Source organism: Tupaia chinensis, unplaced genomic scaffold, assembly GCF_000334495.1.
Source record: "Tupaia chinensis unplaced genomic scaffold, TupChi_1.0 Scaffold000292_1, whole genome shotgun sequence".
In the NCBI taxonomy this organism is placed as follows: domain Eukaryota; kingdom Metazoa; phylum Chordata; class Mammalia; order Scandentia; family Tupaiidae; genus Tupaia; species Tupaia belangeri.
In genome coordinates, this window is record NW_006159777.1 from 2619575 (window position 1) to 2625706 (window position 6132).

General features: G+C 40.3%; 1 protein-coding gene across 6 annotated transcripts in view; it reads left to right on the top strand.

Moving 5' to 3' along the window:
* The first annotated feature begins 4237 nt into the window (after window positions 1-4237).
* The window catches only part of ZBTB44 (zinc finger and BTB domain containing 44), a 27354-nt gene continuing 25459 nt past the window's right edge, over window positions 4238-6132 (top strand). For 3 of the 6 annotated variants that reach the window (XM_006150637.3, XM_027772690.1, XM_014588655.2), the window contains exon 1: window positions 4266-4287. The gene's annotated coding sequence lies outside the window, so the exon portion shown is untranslated. Of the gene's footprint in view, window positions 4288-6132 lie in introns of all 6 variants that reach the window. The other 3 variants (XM_014588652.2, XM_014588653.2, XM_006150638.3) reach the window with 2 other exon arrangements.

Consider the following 6132-nt stretch of genomic DNA (forward strand, 5'->3'; position numbering starts at 1 on the left):
CAGTACATGGTTTATTGGGAAGATGTGAGGCAGCAAGTGTTTAAAGAAATTTAAATTGATGGATTCTTGTAGACTTTATTATAGGTTTTTGTTTTAATATTTACAGATTGAAAAATAACTACATGCGTATTTTTCTGGGACATTTAGATAATGAAAATAAGCTAATGTTTTGTATTTTTACACTTTCTTTTTAGGTCATATGACAGCAAATATTACAAGACCATGCTTTTGAAATTCTAGCCCAATTTCTTAGAAATAGCAATTTCTTTTGTTGTTTCATTTTTAATTGTCAGAGGGCACATGAAGTCGTGGGGTGGTGGTTGGGGAGTAGAAGAGAGTACCTTCAATGGGACATGATTACTCTGCAGGCCCGTCTCCATTTATCCATCCTGTTAGAATTTTGGGCATGCGCACACACATGCTCAGAATGTCTTGGGGGGGGGGAATTTTTGCTATAGGGCACGTGTGCTCGCCAGAAAGACAGAGAGAGAGATAAAGAGAAATCACCCCACCCCCCAGGGTGGATGGCTATGCTGCAATCCCTTCTCACTCCATTCTCCTCTCGGTATCTTGGGCACAAGTGCCCGGCGTGAGTTTAAGCCACCAGGTCCGGGCCTCAAACCCCAGTCAACTACATGGGAGTCCAGTGACATAACCATTACACTAACTGCTGGTCCCTAGAGTGTCTTTCAAGTCACTAGGCAAGGCTTTTTTTTTTTTTTTTGTAAGAGAGATTTTTGCTAGAATGCGTGTGCGCTCGCCAGACAGAGAGACAGAAAGCGAGAAATCACCCCCCGGGGGGATGGCCATGCCACAGTCCCTTTCTCCTCCATTCTCCTCTTGGGATCTTAGGCATGCACGCACACACACACAGCGTGAGTTTTAAGCCACCAGGTCCGAGACGTGAACCGCGGTTGACTGCATGGGAGTCCAGCAACATAGCCATTACGCTAACTGCTGGTCCTGACTAGGCAAGGTTTTAAACAGTGGTTGCCCGTGTGGGAGCTGGCTCCCTGAACCACTAGTCTGCACAGCCAGCCTTGCTTCATTTTTTAAAACATCATTTTGTTTTAGGACTTGCCTGACTTTTCATCAGCTTGACAATTACAAAGGTACTTACCACAACTAACCTTAACTTGGGCCCTTAGCAGTCTGTTTTTCTTAGTTGTATAAAAGCAGTTTGTCACTTTTAAGAGATTTTATTTCACTGGTTTGAACAAATCAGATAGTTTTAGAAGTAATAAGATTTTTATTCTAGTAAGAACAATTATTCCTTCGTGGAAAACAGAATTGTGCTTCCATTATTGTCAAATCAACAGGAAGAGTACTTGTCATGAAGAGAGACTGGCTGTCGATCATGGTTTTTACTGTGACTTTGTAAAGCAGTGGAGTCCAGGAACTGAGTAATCCAGGGTCCACTCCCTGCTGTGCTGTAAGTCACTGAGCTAGGTGAACTTTCCTGAGCTCCAGAGCAAGCATCTGCACCGCATAAATATTTGTTGAACTAAACTTTTCCTGAACTGTAAAATAATCTAATATCCATGTTCTTCAACAGATATATCATTTTAAGTGATTCCTCCCAGGCCATGTATAGCTTGCTATTTCATTCTCTCTTTTTTTTTATTTGGAGAGGTTTTTGCTATAGGGCGTGTGCACTCGCCAGACAGACAGAGAGAGACACAGAGACAGAAAGCGAGAAATCACCCCCCAGGGGGGATGATCACGCCGCAATCCCTTCTCCTCCATTCTCCTCTCGGGATCTTGGGCACGCACACACACGCTCCCAGCGTGAGTTTAAGCCGCCGGGTCCGCGGCTCAAACCGCGGTTGACTACGTGGGAGTCCAGCGACATAGCCATTACGCTAACTGCTGGTCCCTCATTCTCTTGACACTGTGTTTTTCATACTACAAAGTTTTTATTTTGATTAAGTTCAGCTTATCATTTTTTGTCTTCTTGATTGTGCTTTTGGTTTAATAGCTAAGAACTCCTTACCTGTCCTAACCCTAGGCCACAAAGGTTTTCTCCTGTCTTATAAACTGCTTATACTTTTTCTTTATATTTAGGTCTATGGCCCATTTTGGGTCCATTTTTAAATAAAGAATGAGGTGGGGGTTTTTTCTTTTCTTTTTTTTTTTTTTTAATAGTCCAGGTGCCAGCCAAGTAGTCTGGGAACAGGTTTAATGGTGGTCTTGAACCTGGTGGCTTGCTTTCTCACTTTCCTTCTCTCTGTCTGGTAAATTAAAATAATAATAAATTAAAAATTAAATCTTAAAAAAAAAGAATAGGAGTCTAGTTGCAAAGCATTTATTGAAACAACTATCTTTTCTTCATTGAATTGCTTATGTATCTTTGTCAAAAACCAGCCATGCCAGTGTGGTGTATTTCTGTACTCTGTTGTATTGATCTCATGGCCATCCGTTTGCAAGCCCCATTCTGTCGGCCTTCCTGTAGCTTTATAGTAAGCCCTTAGTGTAATTCCTCTGACTTTATTCTTTTTCAAAATTGTTCTATCTGTTCTAATTTATTTGCCCTTCTTGTGTACATTTTAGAATCAGCTTGTTTGTCTTTACCCCCAAAAAAAGAAAAGAGTTTGCTGAAGTTTTCATTGTAATTCTGTTAAATCCGTAGATCACTTTGAAGAGAATTGACATCTTTATGTGTGTTTTATACTTTTCAGCATATAACTTCTAGATACGTTTTGTTAGGGTTATACCTAGGTTTCTCCTACCTTCACTCCACTCTGGGGGAGCTGTTATGATACTGTTTTTGTTATTTTTTTCTTAGTTTTCCTATTGTTGATTGCTACCACTACTGACTTCTTTAGAAGTTGACCTTGTATCCTGTCACTTATTAGCTTATTTTGGAGAGGTTTTTGCTATAGGGTGCATGTGCTCACCAGAAAGACAGAGAGACAGAAAGTGAGAAATCACCCCTCAGTGGGGATGGCCATACCGCACTCTCTTCTCCTCCATTCTCCTCTCGGTATCTTGAGCATGCACGCACACATGCCTGGCATGAGTTTAAGCCACCGGGTCCGGGACTTGAACCGCAGTCGACTACATGGAAATCCAGTGACATAGCCATTACACCAACTACTGGTCCCATCACTTACTAGCTTTAAAAAGCTTTTTTCTTTTATAAAATAGAGGGTTTTTAAAATTATTTTATTTAAATTTATGTATTCATTCATTTCAATTTGACCAGAGAGAGAGAGAGAAAGCAAGCCGCCAGGTTTGGGACTTGAACCGCAGTCGGCCATGTGGGAGTTTGGCACCCCTAACCACCAAGCCACCTGTCTGCCCCTTAAAATATAATTTTTTCTTTTAAAGAATTGTCTTAGTTAACTTTATTTATGTATGTATTTATTTATTTTATTTAACCAGAGAGGGACCAGGTGGGGGGAGGGAGGAGTAAGAAAGCCAGCTGCCAGGTCTGGGACTTGAACTCTAGTCGACCATGTGGGAGTCCAGCACCCTTAATCACCATGCCATCCCCAAAAAGCTTTTTTCTTTTTTAATGATTCCTTAGGTATCAATAATTATGTCTCTGAAATAGGAAGTTTTGTTTTTTCCTTTCAAATCTGTATGCCTTTTTCTTTTTTTCCTGTCTCTTTGACTTCTAATACAATGTTGAATAGGACCGATGGGAGGGAGGGACATCTTCCCTTTCTCATGATCTTAGGGGGAAAGCATCCAGTTCTATTACCGGGTTTTTTTTTTTTTTTTTAAATAATCCTTTGTCAGGTTGAGGAAGTTCTTTCTTATTTCTAGTTCGCTAAGAGTGTAACATGAATGGATATTGAATTTCACTTCAAATGCTTTTCCTGCATTAATTGAAATCGTCATGAGGTTTATTTATTTATTTATTTATTTATTTTAGATTGCCAGAGAACACATGCACTCACCAGAGAGGGAGAAAGCTTTCCCCAGTAGGGCAGTGTCATTTCTCCATCCCCTCCAGACCTTGAGCATGCACTCAGATAATGCCTAGTGTGTCCCTTGGACTGCCAGGGCCAACAGCAGTTTGTCATGTAGGATCTGGTTTCCTAACTACTAGGCTATGGGGTCAGCCCTGCAGACTGATTTAACATTGAACCAATCTTCTATCCCTGATAAACCCCCATTTAATTGTCGTGTCACTCTCTCTTTTTTTTTTTTTTTAACTGGTTTTGTCTGGCAAAACATTGATGAAATAGACCATTCCTCAAGAAAACACACCACGAAAACTCAGCCCTGGTGAAAATAGATCATTCAAATCAACTTATTACTATTACAGAAATTAAATTTGTAAGTAATTCGTCCTAAAGAAGAAATAGCTAGACCTAGATGATTTGACAGGAGAATTCTACCAGACATTGAAAGAAGAAATAACACCAACTGTATGTGATCTCTTCCAGAAAACAGGACTACTTCTCAATTCATTTTATGAGGCCAGTACCACCTTGATATCAAAACTAGAAAAAGTCACTTCAGAACATTCATGGTTAAAAAATAGCTACATGCTGTCTGTTGGAGACACACTTTAAGAATAGATTAAAAGTAAAGAGATAGAAATAGATTTTCATGGAAACATTAGTCTCAAGAAAGCTGGAGTAGTTGTACTAATACCCAGCAAATAGACTTTCTATCAGAAATAAGTACTGGAGACATTTTGTAATGTAAAGTCATCCCAGTAGAAAGATTCAGCAGTTAAAAACATAAGTGTATTGGGACCAGCAGTACAAAATAAAATGTACTTTATTAAGTAACACTTATGTTTTTTTTTTCTTTAAAAGGTTTTTGCGATAGGGCGTGTGCACTCACCAGAAAGAGACAGAAAGCGAGAAATCACCCCCCGGGGGGATGGCCACACTGCAGTCCATTCTCCTCTCGGGATCTTGGGCATGCATACACATGTGCCCGGTGTGAGTTTAAGCCACTGGGTCCAGGACTCGAACTGCAGTCAACTTCCTGTGAGTCCAGTGACATAGCCATTACACCAACTGCTGGTCCCTAAAGTGTACTTAATAAATGTACCAAATACATAAAGCAAAAATCAATCAAAATAAACAATTTAGCATTAATAGAGACTTAACTATACCATTTTTTAAAGTGTATAAAACATTTCAAAGATCAGTTAGGAAATAGACACTGTAAACCAACTAGACCAAACATATCTCTGTAAAACACTCAACAGAAATAGATAACACATAGTTTTCAAGTGCACATGTAATTTCCAGTGTAGACCGTATTCTTGCCCCCCCTCCAAAAAAAGTAATAGGTTTTTAAAACTAGGTTAAAATAATGTAGAGTATATTCTGAGATAATATGAATAAAATGAAAAATCAATGACAGGAAAGTTTATGAAACTTTCAACTATGTGCAAGTTGATAACACTTATAAATAACCAATCTTCTGTCCATTGAAATTTATTCTAGTGGTTTAGTTCTCCTCTGGCTTAGAGGGCAAGTCTTAGTAACTTTTTTGATTCTTTTCAAGAAATAAAAAGTCTTTTCAAGAACTAAGTTTACTTCAGAGGTAAAGGTTTCCCTCATCTCCCACTTTCGGCCTGCTTCAAGGCCTGCAGGAACAGAGCAGATTTTGGTTTGCTTTCTTAGTTTTTCTGTCTTCCCTCACTTTGTTCTTTTACTCCTCTTCCCCACGCAGTGACTTGGCTTCTGACCCTTTCAGGAATAGGGGAGAAGGGCTGGGGAAGAAGAAAAGCTTTTTAATGGGACCACTAGTAGTAGCAACAGCAGTACCCAGTGTCTCTACAGCATTGATTATGCCAAACACCGGACACTTACAAGGTCACTTAATCCTCAGAACTGCAAGGTAGACTGTTTTCATTCAGCTTCTTCCCTAAGGGCACACAGCGTAAAAGACAGAGCCAGGATGCAGACCCAGCATTCTCGCTCTGCAGTCTGCTCGCAGCCACGCCACTGTGGGTTTATGTACTGTTGAGGGATACTGAACATACTTCACGGCCTCGGCTAGCATTTAAATCAGACTCACACCTGGCAGAGCTTTGCCAAGTGGGTCTCTTTGTCTGGAGACCTGACACAAAGGGCACACATGCCTCATCCCCTCCTCCTGGTGCAGGGGAGTAGGGCAGGGCTTAGAACTCCACAGCACACTGATCACACAGCAGGA